Raw genomic sequence first — 12,008 nt, 5'->3', positions numbered from 1 at the left:
TGGAACTATATCACTATTCCTTCACTGTTGCTTGGTCAAAATCCTGGAACTCCCTTCCTAACAGCACTGCGGGTGCACCTACCTCACATGGATTGCAGCGGTTCAAGAAGGCAGTGCACCAGCACCTTCTCAAGGGCAATTAGGGATGGGCAATAAATGTTGGCCTAGCCAGCAACGCCCACATCCCATGAATGAATTTTTAAAAAATTAAATTGCAGAACAAGCAACTGTCATTTGGAAAGAGGCAATAGATCACTGCAGGTTTTTAAAAAGAAAAGATGTCTTCTATTTTTGGCTGCAACACCCTCTTCTCCCTTCCTTTGAGAGGACCTTCCAGGTCCTCCACAGAGCAGGCGTCCAGAAGCTGTTAATCCTTCTATATTAACAGCAAAGTTTGTGATGGGGTGAACAGCAGGTCAAACTGGCAGAAGACCCACCTTGACACACTTCATGAGAAGGGGGTTTAAGGAATTTTTAGCCTCCCATGCATCCCACTGGTATTGGTGAGACATTGGAACTGAAGTAGGCCATTTGGCCTCTTTAGCCTGTTCGACCATGCAATGAGATCATGGCTGATCTCTGACCCAACTCCATATATCTGCCTTTGCCCTAAATCTCTTAATATCTTTGGTTAACAAAAATCTATCAATTTCAGATTTAAAATTCACAACTGATCTTACATCAACTGCCATTTGCAGAAGACAGTTGCAAACTTACCACCTTTTGCATGCAGAAGTATTCCCTAACTTCACTCCTGAGAGCCTGGCTCTAATTTTTCAGTTGCGTCCCCTCATTCCAGACTCTCAAACAAGTAGAAATACTTTCTTATAATCTGCCCAATCGAAGCTAGCACAACATCCACAAGTGAGAAAAACCTGTAATAATTTTGCCAGCATGGTGCAGGGTCCGCCCTATTGTAGAACGGGAGTAGGCTATGAGGCACTGATAGTGTCAGATGACCAGATTGCAGGTCTAGCACCATCTTTAAAGCGCTGTCAGCCCTGCTTGAACTGCTGCTTTTCACTGATTCAGTGAACCTGGACTGCTGCTGGACCTCTGCTGCTGCTGTTACTCCTGAACACCACCCCTCCCCCACCACTGCTGCTGCAATTCATGGACCCCCCTTTACTACTAATGCTGTAACTCCTGGACCCCTCTACCACTGCTGCTATAACTTCTGGACACCCATCTACCAATGCAGCTACTATAATTCCTGGACCACGCACTGCTGCTTCTGCTGTTGCTGCTGTAACACCTGGACTCCCCCGCCCACCCCCTCTCTACTACTGCTGTTACTGTAACTCCAGGACCCCTAACTGGGCCCATATCAAAGGCAAGATACCAGGTGGTCCCATAGAGTAGTGATGCCTCACTGGAGATTCTCCTCCAGGCTGCAAGGGCCTCTTTCCAAGGAATGGTCATAAGAGAACCTTCCACTTAACCAAGCAAGCCTGGATGGAGATCACAACGACATCTACAGCCATGGGGGTCACATCCCGAACTGAGTCCAGTGCCACAAAAGGGTCAATTACCTCCTCCCCTCCACGAAGGTGAGTCCTACATACAGATCTTCTATTTGGAACATGCCTGTGGCTAAGCGGTGGTGGCAAGAGGATGAGGCATCATCACATCCTGTCAGATGCATGACTGCATCTCAGCGACAAGCCGCCATCTTTCAGAGCTTACCCCCATTATATCTGCTAAGACCATGGGGAGGAGTCATTTGGGAGACCCCATCAGGAGATGAGGAGCTGCCACTAGCATAAGTCTTTTGTTGTCCTTAGTGCAAAATCTAATATGTCTCTCTTTACGTTTGCAGGAGAAATGGGCCCATAACACCAGGAAAACATCGAGGACTGGTTGTGAGATCCCTGATGTGCATCCTCTGACATCAGCAGGGGACCCAAGATGGCTGTGCAATCGCAGACGGTGAGAATGGAGTGTACACTTAAGAGAGAGAGATTGAGGAGTTCCACATTGGCATGATGAGATCTGAACAACCTAACCCACAAATGTTTGCGTTCTCTCATGCAAGTCATGGTGTGGAAGTGAGCAGAAAGGCATGGCCCTATGCTTAATGGGAAATATAGCCAAGTTAGGAATAGTAGCTTTGCTAAGCTTTGATTTTAAGTGGCAGAAACCACAATGAAATAGTTAAAAGTAAAGGCTGAGAGTGTGAGATTGTAAAAGCTAGCCGACACTGGTAATTGCAAGGACATCGGTTCTTTTATGGCCTGATTGTGTGACTCCCTGTGGTTTGAAACAAATGGACTCCTGTGAAACATGCTGTCCATCCCTGTGTGAGTGATAAGGAACATAGGGCCCCTCGTATATGATACGACTACTGCTTGGTGTTACTGCAGGCTGCAACTTGATAAAGATAACAGGATCACAGGACTCATGACAATTGTGGGAAGCGAAACCAGAATGTTGTTTCTCATACCTCTGCTTTTGCTAATTATCTTGCTTGTCTGTTTTCTTTTATCTTGCTGATGCAAAACAATATTATGTTAGTAACAAGTATGTATTGAGAATAGAGGGTATTGTTAACCTCAGTAACAAATGTACTCCACGTTATCACCTGGTTGAAATTTAAATTGTACTGCACTGATTGGTTAAACAAGGGGGTGCAGCATGAATCTTAATGTATAAACAGTAGTATCTGTATCACGAACAACACTTACTCTGGTGGACCAGACAGACTCTGGGTGGAGTCAGTGTCGTTGTATTGGAGTAAGTCAGCCAGCTAAATGCACAAATAAAGTAATTGATTTTACCTACACATCCGACTCAGTATATTTACTGAACCAGACTGAAGGAAAAAAGAACTCAGATTTACAATGGCACTTTGGAGGCAAGCGTCTGCCGTCGACCTCGGAGCAGGAGGAACAGGAATGCACCGTCACATCATTCCCTTGCACCCTCCACCAGCGCAGATACTTTCATGTTAATGGGCATGCACTCGGGCTTAAGTTCAGGGCTAGAGGCTGGTGGGAGCACCACACACATACACACCCCCCAGCAGCTTACAGAAAATATGACAGCCAAGGTCACTGACAGTTGGAGGACTGTGGGTGCTCAGACCCATGCTGAGCCTCTGATGTCGGGAGCACATCATATGCTGGAGTTCCAGAGAGGCAAGGGAACCTCTGGCAAAGCAACCAGAGGCAATGCACAGCCCTGAGCGGACGACGGAGAAGTCCATCCATGCCATGAGTGCTGTCATGTCTCAGATGTGTGAGCGCATAGCTTCCTCCATCAAGAGTTTGGCGATCCTCGTGGAAAGCCTTGATTAATATGTGCCCTAAGTGACAGTTTATCTAGTCTCAAAACTGATTCCAATAATTTTCCCACTACTGAGGTTAGACTGACTGGCCTGTAATTATTCAGTCTATCCCTCGCTCCCTTTTTAAACAAAGGTACAATGTTTGCAGTCCTCAAATCCTCCGGCACCACACCTTTGTCCAGTGAAGACTGGAAAATGATGGTCACACCTTCCACTATTTCCTCTCTTGCTACTTTTAACAGCCTGCGGTACATTTCTTCTGGCCCTGGTAATTTATCAACTTTCAAAAATGCTAATCCCATGAATACTTCCACTCTTCCCTATGTTTATCACATCCAATACTTCACAACCCTCTTCCCACAATGTCTGCATCTTCTCCCTCTTTTATGAAGACAGATGCAAAGTATTCATTTAGAACAATACCAACATCTTCCGCCCCTACATATAGATTACCTTTTTGTTCTTTTATGGGCCCTACTCTTTCCTTAGTTATCCTGTTACTCTTAATGTATTGCTAACATCATCTTTGGGTTCACCTTGATTTTGCTTGCCAATAATCTTTCATATCCTCTCTTAGCTTTTCTAATTTCCTTTTTGATTTCACCCCTCCACTTTCTATACTCCTCTCGGCTTTCTGCACTATTGAGTTCTCAGTGTCGGACATAAGCTTTCCTTTTCTGCCTTATCTTACCCTGCAAGCTCCTAGACATCCATGGGCTCTAGATCTGGCCGTCTCATCTTTTCTTTGTGGGAACACGTTTACTCTAAACTCCATGAATCTCACCTTTGAATGCCTCTCACTGCTCTGACACTGATTTACTTTCAAGTAGCTGTTTCCAGTCCACTTTTACTAAATCACTCACCTGAGTCAGACTGGCCTTGCCCCAATTGAAAACTCTAACTCCTGTTCTATCCTTGTCCTTTTCCATAATTATGTTAAAACTCCTATGCAAGTGTAATTAAATTTAAAAATCAGTTGAAATATTACTCTAACTGAGTGCTTAACGGATGTAAATAAGCAACCCACCTCTCCTGAGGGGGCTACGTGCAAGCAGCCTAATGCACTCCAGTTAAATGAGGAATTTAGGAGATTACAACTGGTTTCCTGACATGGTGACATTTTGCAAGTTTTAACCCTCACCCCCCCCACCCCACCCCACACAAATAAATTGTATTTAAATAAATACCCTTTAGCACTGCTAAATTCTTGTGCTGCACACTTAAGCTTTGCTTCTTCTGTCTTTCAGTCACGCGCTAATTTTCTGCCTCCTGTTCCCTGCCCTGAAATTGCCCATCTAAAACTGCACTCAAGTTCCCATCCCCCTGCCAAGCTAGTTTAAACCATCCCAAACCGCATTATCAAACATTCCTGCAAGGTTATTTGTCCCAGTCCTGTTCAGGTGCAGACTGTCCGGCTTTTACAGGTCCCACCTTTCCCAGAACCAATCCCAATGCCCCAGAAGTCTGAAGCCCTCCCTCCTGCACCATCTAGCCAGCCACGCATTTATCTGGTGTATTTTCCTATTTCTATACTCACTAGCACGTGGCCTTGGGAGTAATCCGGAGATTACTACCTTTAAGGTCCTGCTTGCTGATTTCGTTCCTAACTTCTTAAACTCAGCCTACAGGAACTCGTCCCTCTTTCTTCCTATATCGTTGTGTGGAAGTGAGCAGAAAGGCATGGCACTATGCTTGATGGGAAATATAGCCAAGTTAGGAATAGTAGCTTTGCTGAGCTCTGATGAAATGATTTAAAGCTTGAGAAACTGCAATGAAATAGTTAAAAGTAAAGGCTGAGAGTGAGAGATCGTATAAACTTACAGGCACTGGTAATTGCAAGGACATTTGTTCATTTATGACTTGATTGTGTGACTCCTTGTCGTTTGGAACAAATGGATTCCTGTGAGACATGCTGTCCATCCCTGTGTGAGTGATAAGGAACATAGGGCCCCTCGTATATGATACGACTACTGCTTGGTGTTACTGCAGGCTGCAACTTGATAAAGATAACAGGATCACAGGACTCATGACAATTGTGGGAAGCGAAACCAGAATGTTGTTTCTCATACCTCTGCTTTTGCTAATTATCTTGCTTGTCTGTTTTCTTTTATCTTGCTGATGCAAAACAATATTATGTTAGTAACAAGTATGTATTGAGAATAGAGGGTATTGTTAACCTCAGTAACAAATGTACTCCACGTTATCACCTGGTTGAAATTTAAATTGTACTGCACTGATTGGTTAAACAAGGGGGTGCAGCATGAATCTTAATGTATAAACAGTAGTATCTGTATCACGAACAACACTTACTCTGGTGGACCAGACAGACTCTGGTGGAGTCAGTGCCGCTGTTTCCAGAGTAAGTCCGCTGGCGACTGCGCAAATAAAGTAACTGATTTTACCTACACAGCCGACTCGGTATATTTACTGAACCAGACTGAAGGCAAAAAGAACTCAGATTTACAGTTGGTAGCAATGTGGATCATGATCTCTGGCTGGTCACCCTCGCCCTCCAGAATGCCCTGCAGCCACTTGGTGATATCCATGACCCTTGCACCAGGGAGGCAACATACCATCCTGGAATCACGTCTGCGACCACAGAAATGCCTATCTGTTCCCCTAACTGTAGAATCCCCTATCACTTTTGCTCTCTGCCCTTTCTCCTCCCTCCCTGCACAGCTAAGCCACCCATGGTGCTCTGGTTATGACTCTCGCTGCACTCTCCAGAGGAACCTTCTCTCCCATCAGCACTCAGAACTGAATACTGGTTATGGGCGGCACAGTGGCGCAGTGGTTAGCACCGCAGCCTCACAGCTCCAGCGACCCGGGTTCAATTCCAGGTCCTGCCTGTGTGGAGTTTGCAAGTTCGCCCTGTGTCTGCGTGGGTTTCCTCCGGGTGCTCCGGTTTCCTCCCACATGCCAAAGACTTGCAGGTTGATAGGTAAATTGGCCTTTATAAATTGCCCCTAGTATAGGTAGGTGGTAGGGAAATATCGGGACAGGTGGGGATGTGGTAGGAATATGGAATTAGTGTAGGATTAGTATAAAATGGGTGGTTGATGGTCGGCACAGACTCGGTGGGCCGAAGGGCCTGTTTCAGTGCTGTATCTCTAAATAAATAAAAATAAAATAAAAAATAGAAAGTGGGATGCCCTCTGTGGACTCCCATTTTACCTGCCTTGACCTTCTTGTCTGTCTGGCAGCCACCCAGTCCCTCTCTGCCTATGCTCTCTTAAGCTCTGGGGTGACTACTTCCTGAAACGTGCTATCCTAAAAAGTTCTCTGCCTCGCGGATGCGCCACAGTGACTCCAGCTGCTGCTCGAGATCAGAAACTCAGAGCTCAAGCTTCTGCAGCTAGAGACACTGTAGATGTGTTTGTCAAGGACACATGGTGCATTCACGACGTCCCACATGCCACAGGAGGCACATTCCACTTGGTCGAGCTGCCCTGCCATTACTTAGCTTTTCAAACAAACTATTGCAAATGTAATAAGTGGAATTTATTACCAGTTACTTGCTAATCAGTTTCTTCCCCTGTACCGTAGAGGCCGAAAAGAAAAGACAGCAAACAGCACCTCTTTCCCCTAGTCAGTAAAATCCCTCACACACAACTCACAGCCACTGTCCAAACAGCACTATTCTAAGTAGTAATTATTAATAAATTACACTAATTAAAATAAAACCTTAGTAGTACTAATGTTATCACTTAAAAGGTAGCTATTTGAGGATTTTAAAAAATTAATTTTTTAAGCTATTTACAGGTAATAACAGCTGTTACTTACCAACCAGCTTGCAGATCTTCCGTGATGTCACTTAATGTCCCTCTTTTCAAACCCAGCGTGCGGCGACACAGCTAGACAGCCCTCCGACTGCCACTGCTCTGGTCTAAGGTAGGCGAGGGCCTCGAGACCTGCTCTTTATTTCTCCAGGTCCCAGTCCCGCTCCCGCTCCGCCTCCTCCTAGGTCCGCTGCCGACTGCCGCTGCTCTGGTCTAGGATGAAGTCCATCAGGACCCAGGGACTTGTCAGCCCACAGCTCCAACAATTTTCTAGTACCACTTCCCTGGTGATTGTAATTTTCTTGACTTCCTCCCTCCCTTCCATTTCCTGATTTAGCTATTTCTGGGAGGTTACTTATTTCTTCTAAGGTGAAGACTGATGCAAAAAACCCAATCATCTGCCATCTCCTCATTTTCCCTTATTAATTTCCATAGGACCAACGCTCACTTTGTTAACTTTTCTTTTTTAAATAACTACAGAAACTCTTACTATCCGTCTTTATATTTCTCACCAGCTTTCTCGCATACTCTAATTTTTCCCTCTTTATTAATGTTTTAGTTATTCTTTGCTTCTTTTTATATTCTGTCCAATATTCAGACCAGCCACCCATCTTTGTGTAATTATATGCTTTTTCTTTATGTTTGATACTATCTTTAACTTTTTTAGTCAACCATGGATGGTGGGTCCTCCCCTTTGAATTTTTCTTTCGCGTTGGAATGTATCTATCCAACTGATATCAAGAAACGGTTGAGGGCACTGGATACTGCAAAGGCTCTGGGCCCTGCCAACATTCCGGCAATAGTACTGAAGACCTCTTCCCCAGAACTTGTTGCGTCCCTAGCCAAGCTGTCCCAGTACAGCAACAACACTGGCATCTACCTGGCAATGTGGAAAATTGCCCAAGTATGTCCTGTACACAAAATGCAGGACAAATCCAACCCTGCCAATTACCACCACATCAGTCTACACTCGATAATCATTAAAGTGATGGAAAGTGTAGTTGACAGTGCTATCAAGCGCACTTGCTAAGCAATAACCTGTTCAGTGATGCGCAGTTTGGGTTCCATCAGGGCCACTCAGCTCCTGACCTCATTACAGCCTTGGTTCAAACATGCACAAAACAGCTGAACTCAAGAGGTGATGTGAGAGTGACTGCCCTTGACATCAAGGCAGCATTTGACTGAGTATGGCATCAAGGAGCCCTCGCAAAACTAGTTAGTTTGTAAAGCTAAGTAATGGCAGGGCAACTCAACCAAGCGGAATGTGCCTCTTGTGGCAAGTCGTGGATGCAAAACTGGAGTCAATGGAAATTATAGGGAAAACTCTCCACTGGTTGGAGTCATAACTAGCGAAAAGGAAGATAGTTGTGGTTATTGGAGGTCAATCAGTTCAGCTCCAGGACATCACTGCAGGAGTTCCTCATGGTAGTGTGCTGGGCCCAACCATCTTCGGCTGCTTCATCAATGACCTGCCTTCAATCATAAGGTTAGAAGTGGGGATGTTCGCTGATGATTTCACAATGTTCAGCACCATTTGCGACTGCTCAGATACTGAAGCAGTCAGTATAGAAATGCAGCACGACCTGGACAATATCCAGGCTTGGGCTGATAAGTGGCAAGTAACATTCGCGCCACCCAAGTGCCAGGCAATGACTATCTCAAACAAGAGAGAATCTAACCATCTCCCCTTGACATTCAATGGCATTATGGTCGTTGAATCCCCCACTATCAACATCATGGGGGTTTCCATTGACCAGAAACTGAACTGGAGTAACCATATAAATGCCATGGCTACAAGAGCAGGTCAGAGGTTAGGAATCCTGTGGCAAGTAACTCGCCTCCTGTTAAACGCCTGCTCAGGTCGGGAAAAGGAACCAGACTGATCCACAGAAGACCCAAGCTCTACCTGGCTTGAGTCCCTCCAATTTCGCCCTGCGCCCGACCCGGCCCTGACTCAACCATCCCTTTACTTACCTTCCAACTGGGAAGCTCCATGAAGCTGCAGCACATCGTGGTGACGTCATAGTGATGTCCCTCGCTCACTGTGCAGACTCAGTTTCCTCCCGGACTCCCAGTTCAGGTAAGTTTTTTATATTTAATAAATACCGGCAGAGCACTTACAGCGTGTGTCCGGCTCGACACACACCGGCCTGACCAGAGCTCGAAAGTCGGACCCAGAAGAGGGGCCTGACCCGACCCATGTTGTCGGATTCTGTCAGGTTTGGTTCAGGTAGCAGGCCTTTACCTCCTGTCTCCCCAAAGCCTGTCCACCATCTCCAAGGCACAAGTCAGGAGTGTGATGGAATACTCCTCCACTTGCCTGGATGGGTGCAGCTCCAACAACACTCAAGAAGCTCGACACCATCCAGGACAAAGAAACCCGCTTGATTGGCACCCCATCCATAAACATTCACTCCCAATGTCACCGACACTCAGTGGCAGCAGCGTGCACCCCATCTACAAGATGCACTGCAGCAACGCACCAAGGCTACTTAGACAGCACCTTCCAAACCCATGAGCTCTACCACCTGGAAGGACAAGGGCAGCAGTTGCATGGGAACACCACCACGTGCAAGTTCTCCAAGCCACACACCATCCTGACTTGGAACTATATTTCCGTTCCTTCACTGTCACTGGGTCAAAATCCTGGAACTCCTTTCTGAACAGCAGTGTGTGTGTACCTACCCCATGTGGACTGCAGCAGTTCAAGGAGGCACCCCACCACCTTCTCAAGGGCAATTAAGGATGGGCAATAAAAATTGTTCTAGCCAACGATGCCCTCATCCCATGAATTAATAAAAACAAATTCTGTGTATTTTGAAATATCCCCTTAAATGTCTGCCACTGCATTTTGTCATGGTCCTGTAGTTTTTTTTTCTCTCCGGGGAATATGTGGTGTGTCTTTAAGGCTTGCAAAGGATCAATACTGCTGTAAGAACCAGCAAGCCTCAGGAGTTGGAGAAAGTGCATTTTTGGTTGACGTTGGCTGCAGCCATTTGGAGACTGTGATTCAAAGGGTGCATTCTCGGTACCTTAGATACATCCACTTGGACTGAGCATCAAGCGATACATTTGTTATAATTCAATTTTGAACTGTCTTTTTAGTTGATGACAGTCTGTTCTAACAGAACATATACAGACAGCTGCTTTTATTTTACAGACAGCTGGTGTTCGCACCTGAAAGAAGAGCTCTCTGCCATTTGAACTGAAGGAAGAGAATTTAGTCTGTTTAATTATTATTATCTCAAAATTCTAAAAACGTCAAGCCAAAACATAGATCTCTGATAATTTAAACTGAAGGAAGCGAAGTTAGACTGTGATAATCTTTTACCCCTTGAAAACTCAAGTCAGATTGATTCCATTGAAAGTGTTTGCAAGTTGTGAATTGTTGAAATCCATCGCTGAAGAAGGAAGCATCATTTACTGCTGGAATTAGATTACGACTGTTCTACTGTTGAAGAACCTTTTTTCTCCCCCCTACCCCCCCAACCAGTCGGAGGACTTCAAGTAACATTGAACTGTAAATTTGCAAGGACTCTAACTTTTTCTATTTTAAATGCTGTTTATCTCTTCATAGTGTTTAAGAATTTAGCTTTTTTTTAAATAAACAGTTAATTTGTTGATTTAAAGACACATGGTTTGGTTAGCCTCATTCGGGGGTTAATAGATGGTACAATTTGGCTGGATCTTTTTTTAATTTCGAAAGTTTAAAATGATATGTTAGGCGATCTGTGAAAGGACGGGATTGAATTAACAGTGTGTTTCTCCCACCAGAATCGTATATTTTGATTGGGGGCTTTCACTGGAGCGATTGGTCATAACAATCTCTACTGACCTATCCCTTAATCTACTTTGCCAGTTTACTTTTGCTAGCTCTGCTCTCATGCCCTCATAATTGCCCTTATTTAAGTTTAAAATACTAGCCTGAGACCCACTCTTCTTTCCCTCAAACTGAATGTAAAATTCAGTCATATTATGATTGCTGCTGCCTAGGGGCGCCTTCACTCTAAGGTCATTAATTAACCTTATCTCATTACACAATACCAGGTCTGGTATAACCTGCTCTCTGGTTGGCTCCAGAACGTGCTATTCGAAGAAACGATCCGAAAACATTCTATGAACTCCTCATCTAGGCTACCTTTGCCCATCTGATTTTTCGAATCTATGTGTAGATTAAAATTCATTATTATCGACATACCTTTCTCACAAGCACCAAATTATTTCTTCCTTTATACCCCATCCTTCCATATGGTTACTGTTAGGTGGCCTGTACACCACTCCCAAAAGTGACTTCTTGCCTTTATCATTTCTCATCTAGACCCAAACCGCTTCTACGTCCTGGTTTCCTGAACTTAAGTCATCCCTCTCTATTGTGCTAATACCAACACTAATTAACAGAGCGACCCCTCCACCTTTTCCTAGCTTCCTATCGTTGCTAAATGTCATGTCAGAGTTATACAGCACAGAAACAGGCCCTTTGGCCCATCATGTCTGTGCCAGCCATCAAGCACCTAACCATTTTAGTCCCATTTTCCAGCACGGCCCGTAACCTTGTATGCAATGGTGTTTCAAGTGCTCATCTAAATACTTCTTAAATGTTGTGAGGGTTCCTGCCTCTACCACCCCTTCAGGCAGTGTATTCCAGATTCCAACCACCCTCTGGGTGAAAATAAATTTCCTCAAATCCCCTCTAAACCTCCTGCCCCTTACCTTAAATCTATGCCCCCTGGTTATTGACCCATTCACGAAGGGAAAAAGTTTCTTCCTATCTAACCTATCAATGCCCCTCATAATTTTATATACCTCAATCATGTCCCCCCTCATCCTTCTCTGTTCTAAGGAAAACAACCCTAGCCTTTTCAGTCTCTCTTCATTGCTGATATGCTCCAGCCCAGGCAACATTCTGGCGAATCTCTTCTGCACCCTCTCCAGTGCAATCACAT

This window comes from Heterodontus francisci, chromosome 32 (assembly GCF_036365525.1).
Source record: "Heterodontus francisci isolate sHetFra1 chromosome 32, sHetFra1.hap1, whole genome shotgun sequence".
Taxonomy (NCBI): Eukaryota; Metazoa; Chordata; class Chondrichthyes; order Heterodontiformes; family Heterodontidae; genus Heterodontus; species Heterodontus francisci.
The sequence above is the reverse complement of the archived record's forward strand: the minus strand, read 5'-3'. Positions refer to the sequence as shown.